The 20186-nt window shown below is 49.0% G+C and overlaps 9 non-coding genes across 9 annotated transcripts; all 9 read right to left on the reverse strand.

The window, feature by feature from the left end:
• Positions 1-702: 702 nt before the first annotated feature.
• Positions 703-893, reverse strand: LOC141226473 (U2 spliceosomal RNA). Its single transcript, XR_012293603.1, has one exon. It is a non-coding gene; the product is annotated as a U2 spliceosomal RNA (small nuclear RNA).
• A 1120-nt stretch (positions 894-2013) lies between these two features.
• Positions 2014-2204, reverse strand: LOC141226612 (U2 spliceosomal RNA). The gene has a single exon (XR_012293738.1). It is a non-coding gene; the product is annotated as a U2 spliceosomal RNA (small nuclear RNA).
• Positions 2205-11158: 8954 nt separating this feature from the next.
• On the reverse strand, positions 11159-11349 carry LOC141226613 (U2 spliceosomal RNA). Its single transcript, XR_012293739.1, has one exon. It is a non-coding gene; the product is annotated as a U2 spliceosomal RNA (small nuclear RNA).
• Positions 11350-12471: 1122 nt separating this feature from the next.
• Positions 12472-12662, reverse strand: LOC141226614 (U2 spliceosomal RNA). Its single transcript, XR_012293740.1, has one exon. It is a non-coding gene; the product is annotated as a U2 spliceosomal RNA (small nuclear RNA).
• A 1120-nt stretch (positions 12663-13782) lies between these two features.
• LOC141226615 (U2 spliceosomal RNA) lies at positions 13783-13973 on the reverse strand. Its single transcript, XR_012293741.1, has one exon. It is a non-coding gene; the product is annotated as a U2 spliceosomal RNA (small nuclear RNA).
• Positions 13974-15094: 1121 nt separating this feature from the next.
• LOC141226616 (U2 spliceosomal RNA) lies at positions 15095-15285 on the reverse strand. The gene has a single exon (XR_012293742.1). It is a non-coding gene; the product is annotated as a U2 spliceosomal RNA (small nuclear RNA).
• A 1120-nt stretch (positions 15286-16405) lies between these two features.
• LOC141226617 (U2 spliceosomal RNA) lies at positions 16406-16596 on the reverse strand. The gene has a single exon (XR_012293743.1). It is a non-coding gene; the product is annotated as a U2 spliceosomal RNA (small nuclear RNA).
• A 1121-nt stretch (positions 16597-17717) lies between these two features.
• On the reverse strand, positions 17718-17908 carry LOC141226034 (U2 spliceosomal RNA). Its single transcript, XR_012293264.1, has one exon. It is a non-coding gene; the product is annotated as a U2 spliceosomal RNA (small nuclear RNA).
• A 1120-nt stretch (positions 17909-19028) lies between these two features.
• Positions 19029-19219, reverse strand: LOC141226618 (U2 spliceosomal RNA). Its single transcript, XR_012293744.1, has one exon. It is a non-coding gene; the product is annotated as a U2 spliceosomal RNA (small nuclear RNA).
• Between the last annotated feature and the right edge of the window lie 967 nt (positions 19220-20186).

Genomic DNA, 20186 nt, shown 5'->3' on the forward strand with positions numbered 1-20186 from the left:
CAGCCAGCGTTCCATTGCCACATTCCGTCTACTGCAGGCGGGATACCTGGATGGCTGAATGTCACTGAGAAGCTCACAGAGACCGCCATAAGCAACAGTTTAAAAGAATGCCACAGACTAATCAACCAAACTTTTTGGGTTGGTTTCTCTTTTATAGTCTGCAGGCATTAAATGAAAGAAGTCAGTGTTCCAGCAGAGGGAGACAACGTTTCAGAAAAGGCATTGTAGCAAACCAAAAAAGAAATTTTAAGCGCAGCAGAGTAACCAGCTCACATACCTGTTAGCTCAGGTGAGTTTATAAGGCTGCTGTTGATAACAAGGGCATTTGCTAAATAGATGGTGTGTGTGCAACAATATACTGAAAGGTCAATTATATTGTGCAGCTTATCTCACCACCTGTAGCTATTTAGGTGAAAGCTCCAAAATGCTTGCCTAATATGTCTGTTTATCCAAAAGGAAGTATAGAGGGAGAGCTAGATAGATAGCATTGCATTACATTACATTACATGGCAATGCAATGCACAGTTGCTGAAGTTGAACCAAAATGAGCTTGTCATCTGGCTTCTGCAACTTTTAACATGAAAAATCCAATGAGGAGAAGAAAAGCAAAGCCAAAGAGTCCATCCCAAAATCCGACAAACAAGCAAAATGAACAAAAAGCATTGAATTCAATTCTTTCTGATTTTAGAAACTGCATTAAAGAAGGGGTGCACCGGTCCTGGAGATACTGCAATACCAGGTCAATGCGTGGAGTGGACAGAGCAAGCTCTTTTTCCATCTCCCTGTTCAAAAAATTCATTTAATATATGGTCCCCAGATAGGGGACGTATCAGATATTAAACTGATAAGAACAGATACTACACTTGATCTTAGCCAAAAGGCCGAGAAGCGATAACCAGAATTGGTTTCCGACTACGGTGCCACCCAAGGATTCTGAAAAGTCCATTTGTGGAGATGGCCACCTGGACTCCCGTTAAGAAGACATGCTGTCAACCTCTAGATCCCTCACATGCCTGCACTTTTCGGCTTGCTGCTGCTGCAATCCACGCGTTTTAGATCTGCATAACTCCACCTCTTTTAGCACAGTACCCTCAACCCCCGGCTGTTCCCACCCGCCTCAACACCGTTGGAAGGGAGGAGAACCAATTAAGGCGGGGGGGGGGTGGAACGAGCAGCTGTCTACCCTTAGCAGGAGGGTTGCTGATTAATTACCTCTCCTGCTGCTGCTGCTGCTGGCTGTCCAGCAGCAGACTGAAGGTGGCTGCTGCTGTGCGCAGGTATATAAAGGCTCAGAGCCTATTATGACACGCGCAGCCAGCGTTCCATTGCCACATTCCGTCTACTGCAGGCGGGATACCTGGATGGCTGAATGTCACTGAGAAGCTCACAGAGACCGCCATAAGCAACAGTTTAAAAGAATGCCACAGACTAATCAACCAAACTTTTTGGGTTGGTTTCTCTTTTATAGTCTGCAGGCATTAAATGAAAGAAGTCAGTGTTCCAGCAGAGGGAGACAACGTTTCAGAAAAGGCATTGTAGCAAACCAAAAAAGAAATTTTAAGCGCAGCAGAGTAACCAGCTCACATACCTGTTAGCTCAGGTGAGTTTAAAAGGCTGCTGTTGATAACAAGGGCATTTGCTAAATAGATGGTGTGTGTGCAACAATATACTGAAAGGTCAATTATATTGTGCAGCTTATCTCACCACCTGTAGTTATTTAGGTGAAAGCTCCAAAATGCTTGCCTAATATGTCTGTTTATCCAAAAGGAAGTATAGAGGGAGAGCTAGATAGATAGCATTGCATTACATTACATTACATGGCAATGCAATGCACAGTTGCTGAAGTTGAACCAAAATGAGCTTGTCATCTGGCTTCTGCAACTTTTAACATGAAAAATCCAATGAGGAGAAGAAAAGCAAAGCCAAAGAGTCCATCCCAAAATCCGACAAACAAGCAAAATGAACAAAAAGCATTGAATTCAATTCTTTCTGATTTTAGAAACTGCATTAAAGAAGGGGTGCACCGGTCCTGGAGATACTGCAATACCAGGTCAATGCGTGGAGTGGACAGAGCAAGCTCTTTTTCCATCTCCCTGTTCTAAAAATCCATTTAATATATGGTCCCCAGATAGGGGACGTATCAGATATTAAACTGATAAGAACAGATACTACACTTGATCTTAGCCAAAAGGCCGAGAAGCGATAACCAGAATTGGTTTCCGACTACGGTGCCACCCAAGGATTCTGAAAAGTCCATTTGTGGAGATGGCCACCTGGACTCCCGTTAAGAAGACATGCTGTCAACCTCTAGATCCCTCACATGCCTGCACTTTTCGGCTTGCTGCTGCTGCAATCCACGCGTTTTAGATCTGCATAACTCCACCTCTTTTAGCACAGTACCCTCAACCCCCGGCTGTTCCCACCCGCCTCAACACCGTTGGAAGGGAGGAGAACCAATTAAGGCGGGGGGGGGTGGAACGAGCAGCTGTCTATGTGACACCCCAGGGGTCTGGTTGCCACAGTAACGTAATGTTATGTCTGAGAGCAGGTGGGAGGTCCTTTAGTCAGGGATCCTGTGCATGCCACACCTCCTGCCCAGTCTTGGGAGGGGAAGAACTTCCCCTATAAAAACCTGGGGCTGAGGCAGGGTGAGTGAGTAGAAGAAGAGAAGAAGTAGAGACAGCATAGGAAGAAACAGCAGTTACAAGGAGTCAGGGGCTGGCAGCTGCAGAGTTCGCCCTGACTAAGAAGGCTTTTTACCGGACCCGGAGTCCGAGGCTGTGGGGACTAATTCCTACCCAGCAGCAGAATCCGTCAGGCAGGGGATTTCAGGTCCTCTGGCCCAGAAGCCCGAATGCACGGTCACACGCGTGGGACCAGCACCGCCATCGTGGAGCGGAAGCCATTAGAAGGCCCCGAGTCACCGGCCATACGGGTGAGCACCACACGGTACACTCAGGGACGTGGGCTACTTACATCAGCTCCTAGCAAGGTAGCCAGAAGAGTACAGTCAGTTTGGGAGGCCTACAACTACGCCTGGCCAGGGGAGATCCCATCTGCTCAAGGACTGACCAGGCCCCATCCGCTAGCAAGTACTCCGGGAGGGTCTTTTGTTGTTACCAGTAAAGACCCTGAACTACACCGTACCGTCTCTGAGTGGTTCCTGCTACCCCCATCATCCACGTCGGCTGCCCTGAGGCCATACCCCTCCCGTTGGGGGTTATACTATCACGCTGCACAATCCCACCATCGGCCTCAGCGGTCTGCCCTGCAGCAGCAGCCCCCTGGCTGCACTCAACGGGTGGCGTAGTCATCAACCATTTACTACTAATGGACTGCCGTCTAGTTTGACTCCCTGGGCACGGACCGGGTCACCGCCACGAGACTACAACCCTCCACAGATCCGGCTCCGGGTAAGCTCCCGCATGCGCAGCGCAGCGCGACACAGGCCCAGGGGCGCGTCAACTTTGGCGTAGTCGGCAGGATTTCGTGCCCGCAACCACCGCGTACTGCGTGCCTGAAAAAGAGACTTTTCAAACTTACCAGTGGTGAAGATTCCCGCCATCCAGCGCCATCTTCAGCCTTCTTCCCGCCATCGGTGAAGTTTCCCGCCATCCGGCGCCATCTTCGGCCTTCTTCCCGCCATCCGTGGAGTTTTCCCGCCGTTGGACGCCATCTTGAGGACGCCGCGCGGGAAGAAGAGGGGCGTGGACTCCGAAAGCGCGCGAGAACTGAAGCCCCGCCTCACGTCCGGACGTTGCGTAAGGTCCTGGAAGGAGCCCAGCAGACGCCGACGTCACAGGAGCGCGACGGAAGGTCCTCAACCCTGACGATCCACTGCGGAGCCGCGGCCTACGGAAGAGGATCATCGCAAGGTAGGCCACGGTCCACTAGGGGGGAGGAAGATGTCGGATACGGAGGAGAGCTTCACTACCTCGACCCCCGCCAGCGCCACCGCTGCTGCAGTTATGCCCTTCACCATGCCATATATCCCGGGAGCAGCTTGGCTACCCCAGTACTCAGGGGAGTCACATACCCTGCATGACTTTAGAGAAAAGCTGGATAGCCTCTTCCAGGTGTACCCCCTCACAGAAGAGCAAAAAGTGAGCATCCTGGTGGCCCAACTAACCGGGGAAGCCAAAAGAGAAGTAAAATCTTGGCCACCTGGGAGGAGGACTGTCGCAGAGATACTAACCCGGCTGAGGGACACCTTCGATACCCGCACCTCAGCCGAGATCAAGCTTAGATTCTACGGGTGCAAGCAGCGAGCGCATGAGAGTATAAGGGACTATGCACTAAACCTACAAGAGGCCCTGAGGGCCATAAAGCAGACCGACCCTGATGGGGTGGGAAACGAGGACAGGCTGTTGACTGAACAATTTATAGAGGGTTTATATTGCAATGCCCACCGAACCCAGTTGCGGGCAATGGCCTTACAGGATCCCCATCTGGACTTTGCACAGTTCAAGGATAGAGCTATCCGGGTGCTCCGAGAACCAGCACCGGGTGGCGTTGTGACCCACAGGCGCCCAGCTATCACTTACCACCAGGAGGCGGCGCCCTTGTCGGCAGGGCCTGTGGGAGCTCATGCGCAGGCTTTGGACAATGACCCGGCTCCAGACCTACACCATCAGGTCCAAGAGCTAGTTAAGAGCGTTGCTGCGCTAACCCGAACTGTGCAGTCTTTACAGGTTTCCACCCCAGGGAAGATCCAGCTGGCATCCGGACCGGAGGACATCCCGTGGCGTCGACCAAGGAGGACCCCACCGGCCAGAGGAAGACCCAGTGACCGATACAGCGAGGACGGACGACCCATCTGCCGCCGCTGCAATCAACCCGGACATATGGAAAGGTACTGTTCTTTAAACGGGCACAACCTGGGGTAGAGGGCCAACCCCCAGGAAAAAGATCACCAGGCCCATCGAACTGGCGCGACAGATATGTGGGAGGACGTCCAGTCTTGCCTGTGGTACTGGATGGCATTCCCATGAGTGCCCTACTGGATACCGGGTCACAGGTCACCACCATCCCGTACGTGCTCTTCAAGCAGTACTGGAATGACTCGGATATTACCCGCTACCCTGACGACGACTTGAGTATCATCGCCAGCAATGGCCAGCCCGTGCCACAGATCGGATTTAAAGAGGTGACCCTCAAAATCGGTAGAGTCGAACTGGCCGCACAGGGACTGATCATTGTAGATATTGATAAACATGAGAGTCACCCAAAAATAACTCTAGGAACTAACGTAATTGAAAATTGTCTTGCAGAGGTGATTTTCCTTTTACAGCAGGTTGCCAAGAACGCCAGCTCCGGCGAGCAGCGGGTGCTCCAGAAAGAGATCCGGGCACTGATGCAACGGCAACAAGTGGAACTCTCCGGCGGTGAGATTGGTAGCGTAAGAATGTGTGACCCTTTTCCTATTGCCATGCCCCCAAAAAGTGAAATGATGATTTGGTGCCGGGCAGCTATTGGTCTGAGAGGTAGAGATTACCAGGCAATGGTAGAACCAGTTTACTCAGACAGTAGGCCCACCATTTTGACAGCACGGGGGGTGGTCAATGTACGCCATGGGAGGGTGCCCGTTCGCATAATAAATATCGGGGAGAGGGAAGTGTACCTGCCCCGGTATGCCACGCTAGCCAAATTATATACCACTAATCAAAATTCTATACAATCTGTGGAACCCTTGCCTCCATCTCACCCGGAGGAAGGTAACGGCTCTAAGAAAGACATGGAGGACTGGTGTCAGCAACTACATCTGGGTACTGACTCCACTCCCTCACATCAGAAACAAGGAGTCTATCGGGTGGTTCAAGAGTATGAGAGAGTGTTTAGTAAACACCCGTTAGACTTCGGGCGAGTCAAGGGGGTAGAACACCGCATCCCCACGGGAGATCATCCTCCCATAAAAGAGAGGTATCGACCCGTACCCCCTGCACATTACCAACACGCCAAGGGGATGCTTAGAGACATGAAGGAGGCTGGGGTAATCCGGGATAGCTGTAGCCCCTGGGCAGCCCCACTAGTTTTAGTCAAAAAGAAAGACAACACCATGAGGATGTGTGTAGATTACCGGAAAATCAACCGTATCACACACAAGGATGCGTACCCCTTACCAAGGATAGAGGAGTCATTGGCTGCTTTAAGACCTGCTAACTTCTTCTCTACCTTGGATCTCACTAGCGGGTACTGGCAGGTTCCTGTAGCAGAGGCGGACCGGGAGAAGACCGCATTCACCACCCTGATGGGACTTAGCGAGTTCACCTGCATGCCGTTCGGACTCTGCAACGCCCCAGGAACCTTCCAACGATTAATGGAGTGCTGTCTGGGCCACAGAAACTTCGAGACGGTCCTGTTGTACCTGGACGATGTCATCGTATACTCCAAAACTTATGAGGACCACCGGAAACACCTGGCGGAGGTGTTCGAAGCTCTGGCGAGTTACGGCCTAAAGGTGAAACCCTCCAAGTGTCACCTCCTGAAACCAAAGGTGCAATACCTGGGACACGTGGTGAGCGCTGACGGAGTGGCTCCCGACCCCGATAAGATCACCGCAATTAAGGGATGGCCAAGCCCCTCCAGCGTAAAAGAAGTGCGGCAGTTCCTAGGGTTGGTAGGCTACTACCGAAGGTTTATTCCCGGTTTCACCAAAAAGGCAGCGCCTATGCAGGACCTCCTGATAGGCCAGTCCCGGAAGGCCAAGAACCAGAAGCCGCCCTTCAAATGGGAAGAGCTAGAAGAAGAGTCCTTCCGCCAGCTGAAGATGGCCCTCACGGGGGATGAAATCTTGGCGTACCCGGACTATAGCCAGCCCTTCATCCTCTACACCGACGCCAGTAACATCGGGCTAGGAGCCGTACTGTCCCAGATTCAGCAGGGGAGAGAACGAGTAATCTCCTATGCCAGCCGAAAACTGCGACCCACCGAAAGGAACCCCGAGAATTACAGCTCATTTAAGCTAGAGTTCCTGGCCGTGGTATGGGCAGTCACCGAGCGCTTTAGGCATTACCTCGCTTCTTCCCGGTTCACCGTATACACGGATAACAACCCGTTGACACACCTGGACACGGCAAGACTCGGTGCCCTGGAGCAGAGGTGGATGGCCCGTCTGTCCAACTACGAGTTCACAATCAAATACCGGGCAGGACGCTCCAATACTAACGCGGACGCCCTGTCCAGGATGCCCAACCTGCCGGACGAAGGAGAAGATCCGGAGGGACTGGAAGAAGTTGAACTCCCTGCGTTCCACCGTCATGGGACTATCCAGTATTCCCACCGGGTAAGGGGTAAGCAGGCTGCTACGTTGAACCCCTTACCCCACTACAACTGGGCGGAAACGCAAGACAGCGACCCTGCCGTCCGACTGGTGAAGGAGATGCTGACTCGGCCGGAGGCTCGCCTTGAACCAGACGCTCCGGAGGAAGCCAAACAACTATGGGCGGAGAAGAGTCGACTATTCCTTTACAAGGGGAAGTTGTGCCGCAGAATGGTCAACTCCCGGACGCATGAACTACTCTGGCAAGTAGTGGTGCCCCGAAGAGACGCAGCCATGGTGATGGAGGCATACCACGACGGAGCTGGACACTTCGGGTGGAAAAAGCTGGAGTTCCTGCTGCGCGAGCGGTTCCACTGGGTAGGCATGAGGGGAACCATCGAGAAGTGGTGCAGAGACTGTGGCCCGTGCAATCTGAGAAGGAAGGACCGGGCCAGCCAGAAGACTCCCCTGCAGTCCATCGTCACCCGGCAACCGTTGGAACTGGTAGCCTTGGATCATGTAAAACTGACCCCAAGCAGAAGTGGCTACGTCTACGCGTTAACCATCGTGGATCATTACTCCCGGTTCTTGGTTGTCGTCCCCGTCAAGGACTTAACGGCTCAAACAGCAGCTAGAGCCTTCCAGCAGCACTTCTGCCATCCACACGGGTACCCGGACCAAGTGCTGACGGACCAGGGAACTGCCTTTGAAGCGGAGGTCTTCCAGGAATTCTGCAATCTGTATGGCTGCCGGAAGATAAGGACGACACCCTACCATCCGCAAACTAATGGACTTTGTGAAAAAATGAACCAGGTGGTAATGGATCTTCTAAAAACATTGCCCCTGGAAGAACGCAGTCTGTGGCCTGAGAAGTTGCCCGATCTGGTGGACCTATACAACCACATCCCGGTAGGTTCCACCAACTGTACCCCGGCTTACCTAATGAGGGCAAGACCTGGTAAGTTACCTGTTGACCTGGAAATGGGAGTCCTGACACCCGAGGACACTTCACCAGAAACAGACTGGGACACAGAGAGGCAGCAGCAGTACCGGAGAGTACAGGAGAGCGTGGAGCGAAGTCTCTGTCAGGCTAGGGAAAAACAAGAGAAGACATACAACCAGTATGCTCCCGCTGTTCCCCTGGTACCCGGAGAGCAGGTCTTGAAGAGGAAGAGACGGCTCCACAAGTTGGACGACCAGTGGGAGAAGGACCCGTACACCGTACTGCCCTCAAGCCACGAAAACCCGAAGGTCTGTACCATCAGTAAAGACGGAGGGGAAACCACAGCCATTGTATCCCGGGACCACCTGAAGAAGTGTCCCGAACAACTGAGGAACCCTGAAGAGGAACAAGAAGACCATCGACCCGTGGAAGAAAGGGAAGATATGGTTAGTACCGCGCTCGGGGACTTCCCTCGGTCTTGGACTCAAGTCAATGGTGCAGTTGTGGTACCCGTACTCACCTTCCTCCAACCATCATCCCAAGAACCTACGGAGCAACGGGTAGAGCTGGAAGAACAGCCGGTCCGGGAGGCAGAAGACTCCACACTAGCAGAACAGGAGAATCAACCCTCTGCTTATAGTGAGCCTGCCGTACCCCTAGTGAGACAAAGAGCCGGTAGACAGCTGCCCAGTTTACCCTTGACAGCTCCTACACCCTGTAGTTCAGGGCCAGACAGTCAGCTCCGTAGGTCCACTAGGGCCACTAGAGGCCAGTTACCCGCACGTTGAAGGATCTAAATGTTTAAGCTATTTTATAATGTTTACCTGTCTATAGTTGCTTGTGTGTAATTTTGTATTTCTAGTTGTTTTTAGGAATCCTTGGTGGATTTACCGGGAATCCTTGTATATAGTTGGAGCGTAACCCAGGATGGACTAAAGACTGTCAAGGACTCGGGGTAGAACAGACCCCTACCTGGTTACGTCTCCCTGTGTTGGTGAAATGGACACCTTGCTTTCTTCAGAGACTGCACCCGGTTGCGGACACGCCGTAACCATCTTTATATGTTTTCTTATTGTATTATTAATGTTTTACCTTGTTATGTTTTCTAAATGTGTTTAGTCCCGGAGTACTAAATTTTACTAGGGGGGAATGTGACACCCCAGGGGTCTGGTTGCCACAGTAACGTAATGTTATGTCTGAGAGCAGGTGGGAGGTCCTTTAGTCAGGGATCCTGTGCATGCCACACCTCCTGCCCAGTCTTGGGAGGGGAAGAACTTCCCCTATAAAAACCTGGGGCTGAGGCAGGGTGAGTGAGTAGAAGAAGAGAAGAAGTAGAGACAGCATAGGAAGAAACAGCAGTTACAAGGAGTCAGGGGCTGGCAGCTGCAGAGTTCGCCCTGACTAAGAAGGCTTTTTACCGGACCCGGAGTCCGAGGCTGTGGGGACTAATTCCTACCCAGCAGCAGAATCCGTCAGGCAGGGGATTTCAGGTCCTCTGGCCCAGAAGCCCGAAGGCACGGTCACACGCGTGGGACCAGCACCGCCATCGTGGAGCGGAAGCCATTAGAAGGCCCCGAGTCACCGGCCATACGGGTGAGCACCACACGGTACACTCAGGGACGTGGGCTACTTACATCAGCTCCTAGCAAGGTAGCCAGAAGAGTACAGTCAGTTTGGGAGGCCTACAACTACGCCTGGCCAGGGGAGATCCCATCTGCTCAAGGACTGACCAGGCCCCATCCGCTAGCAAGTACTCCGGGAGGGTCTTTTGTTATTACCAGTAAAGACGCTGAACTACACCGTACCGTCTCTGAGTGGTTCCTGCTACCCCCATCATCCACGTCGGCTGCCCTGAGGCCATACCCCTCCCGTTGGGGGTTATACTATCACGCTGCACAATCCCACCATCGGCCTCAGCGGTCTGCCCTGCAGCAGCAGCCCCCTGGCTGCACTCAACGGGTGGCGTAGTCATCAACCATTTACTACTAATGGACTGCCGTCTAGTTTGACTCCCTGGGCACGGACCGGGTCACCGCCACGAGACTACAACCCTCCACAGATCCGGCTCCGGGTAAGCTCCCGCATGCGCAGCGCAGCGCGACACAGGCCCAGGGGCGCGTCATCTACCCTTAGCAGGAGGGTTGCTGATTAATTACCTCTCCTGCTGCTGCTGCTGCTGGCTGTCCAGCAGCAGACTGAAGGTGGCTGCTGCTGTGCGCAGGTATATAAAGGCTCAGAGCCTATTATGACACGCGCAGCCAGCGTTCCATTGCCACATTCCGTCTACTGCAGGCGGGATACCTGGATGGCTGAATGTCACTGAGAAGCTCACAGAGACCGCCATAAGCAACAGTTTAAAAGAATGCCACAGACTAATCAACCAAACTTTTTGGGTTGGTTTCTCTTTTATAGTCTGCAGGCATTAAATGAAAGAAGTCAGTGTTCCAGCAGAGGGAGACAACGTTTCAGAAAAGGCATTGTAGCAAACCAAAAAAGAAATTTTAAGCGCAGCAGAGTAACCAGCTCACATACCTGTTAGCTCAGGTGAGTTTAAAAGGCTGCTGTTGATAACAAGGGCATTTGCTAAATAGATGGTGTGTGTGCAACAATATACTGAAAGGTCAATTATATTGTGCAGCTTATCTCACCACCTGTAGTTATTTAGGTGAAAGCTCCAAAATGCTTGCCTAATATGTCTGTTTATCCAAAAGGAAGTATAGAGGGAGAGCTAGATAGATAGCATTGCATTACATTACATTACATGGCAATGCAATGCACAGTTGCTGAAGTTGAACCAAAATGAGCTTGTCATCTGTCTTCTGCAACTTTTAACATGAAAAATCCAATGAGGAGAAGAAAAGCAAAGCCAAAGAGTCCATCCCAAAATCCGACAAACAAGCAAAATGAACAAAAAGCATTGAATTCAATTCTTTCTGATTTTAGAAACTGCATTAAAGAAGGGGTGCACCGGTCCTGGAGATACTGCAATACCAGGTCAATGCGTGGAGTGGACAGAGCAAGCTCTTTTTCCATCTCCCTGTTCTAAAAATCCATTTAATATATGGTCCCCAGATAGGGGACGTATCAGATATTAAACTGATAAGAACAGATACTACACTTGATCTTAGCCAAAAGGCCGAGAAGCGATAACCAGAATTGGTTTCCGACTACGGTGCCACCCAAGGATTCTGAAAAGTCCATTTGTGGAGATGGCCACCTGGACTCCCGTTAAGAAGACATGCTGTCAACCTCTAGATCCCTCACATGCCTGCACTTTTCGGCTTGCTGCTGCTGCAATCCACGCGTTTTAGATCTGCATAACTCCACCTCTTTTAGCACAGTACCCTCAACCCCCGGCTGTTCCCACCCGCCTCAACACCGTTGGAAGGGAGGAGAACCAATTAAGGCGGGGGGGGGGGGTGGAACGAGCAGCTGTCTACCCTTAGCAGGAGGGTTGCTGATTAATTACCTCTCCTGCTGCTGCTGCTGCTGGCTGTCCAGCAGCAGACTGAAGGTGGCTGCTGCTGTGCGCAGGTATATAAAGGCTCAGAGCCTATTATGACACGCGCAGCCAGCGTTCCATTGCCACATTCCGTCTACTGCAGGCGGGATACCTGGATGGCTGAATGTCACTGAGAAGCTCACAGAGACCGCCATAAGCAACAGTTTAAAAGAATGCCACAGACTAATCAACCAAACTTTTTGGGTTGGTTTCTCTTTTATAGTCTGCAGGCATTAAATGAAAGAAGTCAGTGTTCCAGCAGAGGGAGACAACGTTTCAGAAAAGGCATTGTAGCAAACCAAAAAAGAAATTTTAAGCGCAGCAGAGTAACCAGCTCACATACCTGTTAGCTCAGGTGAGTTTAAAAGGCTGCTGTTGATAACAAGGGCATTTGCTAAATAGATGGTGTGTGTGCAACAATATACTGAAAGGTCAATTATATTGTGCAGCTTATCTCACCACCTGTAGTTATTTAGGTGAAAGCTCCAAAATGCTTGCCTAATATGTCTGTTTATCCAAAAGGAAGTATAGAGGGAGAGCTAGATAGATAGCATTGCATTACATTACATTACATGGCAATGCAATGCACAGTTGCTGAAGTTGAACCAAAATGAGCTTGTCATCTGGCTTCTGCAACTTTTAACATGAAAAATCCAATGAGGAGAAGAAAAGCAAAGCCAAAGAGTCCATCCCAAAATCCGACAAACAAGCAAAATGAACAAAAAGCATTGAATTCAATTCTTTCTGATTTTAGAAACTGCATTAAAGAAGGGGTGCACCGGTCCTGGAGATACTGCAATACCAGGTCAATGCGTGGAGTGGACAGAGCAAGCTCTTTTTCCATCTCCCTGTTCTAAAAATCCATTTAATATATGGTCCCCAGATAGGGGACGTATCAGATATTAAACTGATAAGAACAGATACTACACTTGATCTTAGCCAAAAGGCCGAGAAGCGATAACCAGAATTGGTTTCCGACTACGGTGCCACCCAAGGATTCTGAAAAGTCCATTTGTGGAGATGGCCACCTGGACTCCCGTTAAGAAGACATGCTGTCAACCTCTAGATCCCTCACATGCCTGCACTTTTCGGCTTGCTGCTGCTGCAATCCACGCGTTTTAGATCTGCATAACTCCACCTCTTTTAGCACAGTACCCTCAACCCCCGGCTGTTCCCACCCGCCTCAACACCGTTGGAAGGGAGGAGAACCAATTAAGGCGGGGGGGGGGTGGAACGAGCAGCTGTCTACCCTTAGCAGGAGGGTTGATGATTAATTACCTCTCCTGCTGCTGCTGCTGCTGGCTGTCCAGCAGCAGACTGAAGGTGGCTGCTGCTGTGCGCAGGTATATAAAGGCTCAGAGCCTATTATGACACGCGCAGCCAGCGTTCCATTGCCACATTCCGTCTACTGCAGGCGGGATACCTGGATGGCTGAATGTCACTGAGAAGCTCACAGAGACCGCCATAAGCAACAGTTTAAAAGAATGCCACAGACTAATCAACCAAACTTTTTGGGTTGGTTTCTCTTTTATAGTCTGCAGGCATTAAATGAAAGAAGTCAGTGTTCCAGCAGAGGGAGACAACGTTTCAGAAAAGGCATTGTAGCAAACCAAAAAAGAAATTTTAAGCGCAGCAGAGTAACCAGCTCACATACCTGTTAGCTCAGGTGAGTTTAAAAGGCTGCTGTTGATAACAAGGGCATTTGCTAAATAGATGGTGTGTGTGCAACAATATACTGAAAGGTCAATTATATTGTGCAGCTTATCTCACCACCTGTAGTTATTTAGGTGAAAGCTCCAAAATGCTTGCCTAATATGTCTGTTTATCCAAAAGGAAGTATAGAGGGAGAGCTAGATAGATAGCATTGCATTACATTACATTACATGGCAATGCAATGCACAGTTGCTGAAGTTGAACCAAAATGAGCTTGTCATCTGGCTTCTGCAACTTTTAACATGAAAAATCCAATGAGGAGAAGAAAAGCAAAGCCAAAGAGTCCATCCCAAAATCCGACAAACAAGCAAAATGAACAAAAAGCATTGAATTCAATTCTTTCTGATTTTAGAAACTGCATTAAAGAAGGGGTGCACCGGTCCTGGAGATACTGCAATACCAGGTCAATGCGTGGAGTGGACAGAGCAAGCTCTTTTTCCATCTCCCTGTTCTAAAAATCCATTTAATATATGGTCCCCAGATAGGGGACGTATCAGATATTAAACTGATAAGAACAGATACTACACTTGATCTTAGCCAAAAGGCCGAGAAGCGATAACCAGAATTGGTTTCCGACTACGGTGCCACCCAAGGATTCTGAAAAGTCCATTTGTGGAGATGGCCACCTGGACTCCCGTTAAGAAGACATGCTGTCAACCTCTAGATCCCTCACATGCCTGCACTTTTCGGCTTGCTGCTGCTGCAATCCACGCGTTTTAGATCTGCATAACTCCACCTCTTTTAGCACAGTACCCTCAACCCCCGGCTGTTCCCACCCGCCTCAACACCGTTGGAAGGAAGGAGAACCAATTATGGCGGGGGGGGGGGTGGAACGAGCAGCTGTCTACCCTTAGCAGGAGGGTTGCTGATTAATTACCTCTCCTGCTGCTGCTGCTGCTGGCTGTCCAGCAGCAGACTGAAGGTGGCTGCTGCTGTGCGCAGGTATATAAAGGCTCAGAGCCTATTATGACACGCGCAGCCAGCGTTCCATTGCCACATTCCGTCTACTGCAGGCGGGATACCTGGATGGCTGAATGTCACTGAGAAGCTCACAGAGACCGCCATAAGCAACAGTTTAAAAGAATGCCACAGACTAATCAACCAAACTTTTTGGGTTGGTTTCTCTTTTATAGTCTGCAGGCATTAAATGAAAGAAGTCAGTGTTCCAGCAGAGGGAGACAACGTTTCAGAAAAGGCATTGTAGCAAACCAAAAAAGAAATTTTAAGCGCAGCAGAGTAACCAGCTCACATACCTGTTAGCTCAGGTGAGTTTAAAAGGCTGCTGTTGATAACAAGGGCATTTGCTAAATAGATGGTGTGTGTGCAACAATATACTGAAAGGTCAATTATATTGTGCAGCTTATCTCACCACCTGTAGTTATTTAGGTGAAAGCTCCAAAATGCTTGCCTAATATGTCTGTTTATCCAAAAGGAAGTATAGAGGGAGAGCTAGATAGATAGCATTGCATTACATTACATTACATGGCAATGCAATGCACAGTTGCTGAAGTTGAACCAAAATGAGCTTGTCATCTGGCTTCTGCAACTTTTAACATGAAAAATCCAATGAGGAGAAGAAAAGCAAAGCCAAAGAGTCCATCCCAAAATCCGACAAACAAGCAAAATGAACAAAAAGCATTGAATTCAATTCTTTCTGATTTTAGAAACTGCATTAAAGAAGGGGTGCACCGGTCCTGGAGATACTGCAATACCAGGTCAATGCGTGGAGTGGACAGAGCAAGCTCTTTTTCCATCTCCCTGTTCTAAAAATCCATTTAATATATGGTCCCCAGATAGGGGACGTATCAGATATTAAACTGATAAGAACAGATACTACACTTGATCTTAGCCAAAAGGCCGAGAAGCGATAACCAGAATTGGTTTCCGACTACGGTGCCACCCAAGGATTCTGAAAAGTCCATTTGTGGAGATGGCCACCTGGACTCCCGTTAAGAAGACATGCTGTCAACCTCTAGATCCCTCACATGCCTGCACTTTTCGGCTTGCTGCTGCTGCAATCCACGCGTTTTAGATCTGCATAACTCCACCTCTTTTAGCACAGTACCCTCAACCCCCGGCTGTTCCCACCCGCCTCAACACCGTTGGAAGGGAGGAGAACCAATTAAGGTGGGGGGGGGGTGGAACGAGCAGCTGTCTACCCTTAGCAGGAGGGTTGCTGATTAATTACCTCTCCTGCTGCTGCTGCTGCTGGCTGTCCAGCAGCAGACTGAAGGTGGCTGCTGCTGTGCGCAGGTATATAAAGGCTCAGAGCCTATTATGACACGCGCAGCCAGCGTTCCATTGCCACATTCCGTCTACTGCAGGCGGGATACCTGGATGGCTGAATGTCACTGAGAAGCTCACAGAGACCGCCATAAGCAACAGTTTAAAAGAATGCCACAGACTAATCAACCAAACTTTTTGGGTTGGTTTCTCTTTTATAGTCTGCAGGCATTAAATGAAAGAAGTCAGTGTTCCAGCAGAGGGAGACAACGTTTCAGAAAAGGCATTGTAGCAAACCAAAAAAGAAATTTTAAGCGCAGCAGAGTAACCAGCTCACATACCTGTTAGCTCAGGTGAGTTTAAAAGGCTGCTGTTGATAACAAGGGCATTTGCTAAATAGATGGTGTGTGTGCAACAATATACTGAAAGGTCAATTATATTGTGCAGCTTATCTCACCACCTGTAGTTATTTAGGTGAAAGCTCCAAAATGCTTGCCTAATATGTCTGTTTATCCAAAAGGAAGTATAGAGGGAGAGCTAGATAGATAGCATTGCATTACATTACATTACATGGCAATGCAATGCACAGTTGCTGAAGTTGAACCAAAATGAGCTTGTCATCTGGCTTCTGCAACTTTTAACATGAAAAATCCAATGAGGAGAAGAAAAGCAAAGCCAAAGAGTCCATCCCAAAATCCGACAAACAAGCAAAATGAACAAAAAGCATTGAATTCAATTCTTTCTGATTTTAGAAACTGCATTAAAGAAGGGGTGCACCGGTCCTGGAGATACTGCAATACCAGGTCAATGCGTGGAGTGGACAGAGCAAGCTCTTTTTCCATCTCCCTGTTCTAAAAATCCATTTAATATATGGTCCCCAGATAGGGGACGTATCAGATATTAAACTGATAAGAACAGATACTACACTTGATCTTAGCCAAAAGGCCGAGAAGCGATAACCAGAATTGGTTTCCGACTACGGTGCCACCCAAGGATTCTGAAAAGTCCATTTGTGGAGATGGCCACCTGGACTCCCGTTAAGAAGACATGCTGTCAACCTCTAGATCCCTCACATGCCTGCACTTTTCGGCTTGCTGCTGCTGCAATCCACGCGTTTTAGATCTGCATAACTCCACCTCTTTTAGCACAGTACCCTCAACCCCCGGCTGTTCCCACCCGCCTCAACACCGTTGGAAGGGAGGAGAACCAATTAAGGCGGGGGGGGGGGTGGAACGAGCAGCTGTCTACCCTTAGCAGGAGAGTTGCTGATTAATTACCTCTCCTGCTGCTGCTGCTGCTGGCTGTCCAGCAGCAGACTGAAGGTGGCTGCTGCTGTGCGCAGGTATATAAAGGCTCAGAGCCTATTATGACACGCGCAGCCAGCGTTCCATTGCCACATTCCGTCTACTGCAGGCGGGATACCTGGATGGCTGAATGTCACTGAGAAGCTCACAGAGACCGCCATAAGCAACAGTTTAAAAGAATGCCACAGACTAATCAACCAAACTTTTTGGGTTGGTTTCTCTTTTATAGTCTGCAGGCATTAAATGAAAGAAGTCAGTGTTCCAGCAGAGGGAGACAACGTTTCAGAAAAGGCATTGTAGCAAACCAAAAAAGAAATTTTAAGCGCAGCAGAGTAACCAGCTCACATACCTGTTAGCTCAGGTGAGTTTAAAAGGCTGCTGTTGATAACAAGGGCATTTGCTAAATAGATGGTGTGTGTGCAACAATATACTGAAAGGTCAATTATATTGTGCAGCTTATCTCACCACCTGTAGTTATTTAGGTGAAAGCTCCAAAATGCTTGCCTAATATGTCTGTTTATCCAAAAGGAAGTATAGAGGGAGAGCTAGATAGATAGCATTGCATTACATTACATTACATGGCAATGCAATGCACAGTTGCTGAAGTTGAACCAAAATGAGCTTGTCATCTGGCTTCTGCAACTTTTAACATGAAAAATCCAATGAGGAGAAGAAAAGCAAAGCCAAAGAGTCCATCCCAAAATCCGACAAACAAGCAAAATGAACAAAAAGCATTGAATTCAATTCTTTCTGATTTTAGAAACTGCATTAAAGAAGGGGTGCACCGGTCCTGGAGATACTGCAATACCAGGTCAATGCGTGGAGTGGACAGAGCAAGCTCTTTTTCCATCTCCCTGTTCTAAAAATCCACTTAATATATGGTCCCCAGATAGGGGACGTATCAGATATTAAACTGATAAGAACAGATACTACACTTGATCTTAGCCAAAAGGCCGAGAAGCGATAACCAGAATTGGTTTCCGACTACGGTGCCACCCAAGGATTCTGAAAAGTCCATTTGTGGAGATGGCCACCTGGACTCCCGTTAAGAAGACATGCTGTCAACCTCTAGATCCCTCACATGCCTGCACTTTTCGGCTTGCTGCTGCTGCAATCCACGCGTTTTAGATCTGCATAACTCCACCTCTTTTAGCACAGTACCCTCAACCCCCGGCTGTTCCCACCCGCCTCAACACCGTTGGAAGGGAGGAGAACCAATTAAGGCGGGGGGGGGGTGGAACGAGCAGCTGTCTACCCTTAGCAGGAGGGTTGCTGATTAATTACCTCTCCTGCTGCTGCTGCTGCTGGCTGTCCAGCAGCAGACTGAAGGTGGCTGCTGCTGTGCGCAGGTATATAAAGGCTCAGAGCCTATTATGACACGCGCAGCCAGCGTTCCATTGCCACATTCCGTCTACTGCAGGCGGGATACCTGGATGGCTGAATGTCACTGAGAAGCTCACAGAGACCGCCATAAGCAACAGTTTAAAAGAATGCCACAGACTAATCAACCAAACTTTTTGGGTTGGTTTCTCTTTTATAGTCTGCAGGCATTAAATGAAAGAAGTCAGTGTTCCAGCAGAGGGAGACAACGTTTCAGAAAAGGCATTGTAGCAAACCAAAAAAGAAATTTTAAGCGCAGCAGAGTAACCAGCTCACATACCTGTTAGCTCAGGTGAGTTTAAAAGGCTGCTGTTGATAACAAGGGCATTTGCTAAATAGATGGTGTGTGTGCAACAATATACTGAAAGGTCAATTATATTGTGCAGCTTATCTCACCACCTGTAGTTATTTAGGTGAAAGCTCCAAAATGCTTGCCTAATATGTCTGTTTATCCAAAAGGAAGTATAGAGGGAGAGCTAGATAGATAGCATTGCATTACATTACATTACATGGCAATGCAATGCACAGTTGCTGAAGTTGAACCAAAATGAGCTTGTCATCTGGCTTCTGCAACTTTTAACATGAAAAATCCAATGAGGAGAAGAAAAGCAAAGCCAAAGAGTCCATCCCAAAATCCGACAAACAAGCAAAATGAACAAAAAGCATTGAATTCAATTCTTTCTGATTTTAGAAACTGCATTAAAGAAGGGGTGCACCGGTCCTGGAGATACTGCAATACCAGGTCAATGCGTGGAGTGGACAGAGCAAGCTCTTTTTCCATCTCCCTGTTCTAAAAATCCATTTAATATATGGTCCCCAGATAGGGGACGTATCAGATATTAAACTGATAAGAACAGATACTACACTTGATCTTAGCCAAAAGGCCGAGAAGCGATAACCAGAATTGGTTTCCGACTACGGTGCCACCCAAGGATTCTGAAAAGTCCATTTGTGGAGATGGCCACCTGGACTCCCGTTAAGAAGACATGCTGTCAACCTCTAGATCCCTCACATGCCTGCACTTTTCGGCTTGCTGCTGCTGCAATCCACGCGTTTTAGATCTGCATAACTCCACCTCTTTTAGCACAGTACCCTCAACCCCCGGCTGTTCCCACCCGCCTCAACACCGTTGGAAGGGAGGAGAACCAATTAAGGCGGGGGGGGGGGTGGAACGAGCAGCTGTCTACCCTTAGCAGGAGGGTTGCTGATTAATTACCTCTCCTGCTGCTGCTGCTGCTGGCTGTCCAGCAGCAGACTGAAGGTGGCTGCTGCTGTGCGCAGGTATATAAAGGCTCAGAGCCTATTATGACACGCGCAGCCAGCGTTCCATTGCCACATTCCGTCTACTGCAGGCGGGATACCTGGATGGCTGAATGTCACTGAGAAGCTCACAGAGACCGCCATAAGCAACAGTTTAAAAGAATGCCACAGACTAATCAACCAAACTTTTTGGGTTGGTTTCTCTTTTATAGTCTGCAGGCATTAAATGAAAGAAGTCAGTGTTCCAGCAGAGGGAGACAACGTTTCAGAAAAGGCATTGTAGCAAACCAAAAAAGAAATTTTAAGCGCAGCAGAGTAACCAGCTCACATACCTGTTAGCTCAGGTGAGTTTAAAAGGCTGCTGTTGATAACAAGGGCATTTGCTAAATAGATGGTGTGTGTGCAACAATATACTGAAAGGTCAATTATATTGTGCAGCTTATCTCACCACCTGTAGTTATTTAGGTGAAAGCTCCAAAATGCTTGCCTAATATGTCTGTTTATCCAAAAGGAAGTATAGAGGGAGAGCTAGATAGATAGCATTGCATTACATTACATTACATGGCAATGCAATGCACAGTTGCTGAAGTTGAACCAAAATGA

This window comes from Phyllobates terribilis, unplaced genomic scaffold (assembly GCF_046119375.1).
Source record: "Phyllobates terribilis strain yellow unplaced genomic scaffold, ASM4611937v1 Scaffold_414__1_contigs__length_1644244, whole genome shotgun sequence".
Classification (NCBI taxonomy): Eukaryota; Metazoa; Chordata; class Amphibia; order Anura; family Dendrobatidae; genus Phyllobates; species Phyllobates terribilis.